Raw genomic sequence first — 1,163 nt, 5'->3', positions numbered from 1 at the left:
AGCCTGTCACTTTGAACTCGGACTTAAAGCCTCCAAATAAATAAACTGCTGTTTGTTAAGGCCATTCCATTTGAGGTATATTCCTGTCAGAGAGGTACTTGGTAACCAGAACAATGAGTCTTCTGCCAATCCTGACGTCATGTTCTTCTTCATATAGACTAGCTTCTCAGATCTGCTCAGCATACAGATTGGATAAGTATGGTGAAAGGATACAACCCTGACATCCACCTTTCCTGATTTTGAACCACATAGTATCAGCCAGTTCTGTTCAAATGACTGCCTCTTGGTCTATGTACAATTTGCACATGAGCACAATTAATTAAGTGTCTGGAATTTCTGTTCTTCTAAATATTATCCATAATTTGTTATGATCTACAAAGTCTAATGCCTTTGCATAATCAATGAAGCACAGGTAAATATCTTTCTGGTATTCTCTGCGTTCAGCCAATGTCCATCTAACATCAGCAATGATGTCCTTCATTCCATGTTCTCTTCTGAATCCAGCTTGAATTTTTGGCAATTTTCTGTCAATGCACTGCTGCAATTATTTTTTTATTAATTTCAGCAAAATTTTACTTGCATGTAATAGTAATGGTATTATTTGATAATTTCTGCATTCTTTTGGATCTCCTCTCTTTGGAAAGGGCACAACTATGGTTAGATCTCTTCCAGTTGATTCCCCAGGTAGCTGTCTTCCAAATTTCTTGGCATTGACTAGTGAGCACTTCCAGCATTTCATCTCTTTGTTGAAACTTCTCAGTTGGTATTCCATCAATTCCTGGAGCCTTTGTTTTTCACCAATGTCTTCACTGCAGCTTAGAGTTCTTCCTTCAGTACCACTAATTCTTCCTTCAGTACCACCATTGCTTCCTGAAATGTTTGTTGCATCACTATTTACAATAGCAGAAATATGGAAACAACCCACATTCCCATCAACAGAAGAATGGGTAACCAAACTATGGTACATACACACAATGGAATACTATGCAACACTAAAGAATAATGTAGAATCTGCAAAGTACTGCATAATGTGGATGAACTTGAAGGACATTATGCTGAGTGAAATAAGTCAATCACAGAAGGACAAATATAGTATTTGTTCATTGTAAAAACTCAAGGGAAAGTTTATAAGTGGAAGGGAACTTTCCTTATTGGTTACTAGG

The sequence above is a fragment of the Orycteropus afer genome, unplaced genomic scaffold, assembly GCF_000298275.1.
Source record: "Orycteropus afer afer isolate SDZICR_OR568_19922 unplaced genomic scaffold, OryAfe1.0 scaffold00023, whole genome shotgun sequence".
Taxonomy (NCBI): Eukaryota; Metazoa; Chordata; class Mammalia; order Tubulidentata; family Orycteropodidae; genus Orycteropus; species Orycteropus afer.
This window is presented reverse-complemented; position numbering follows the sequence as displayed.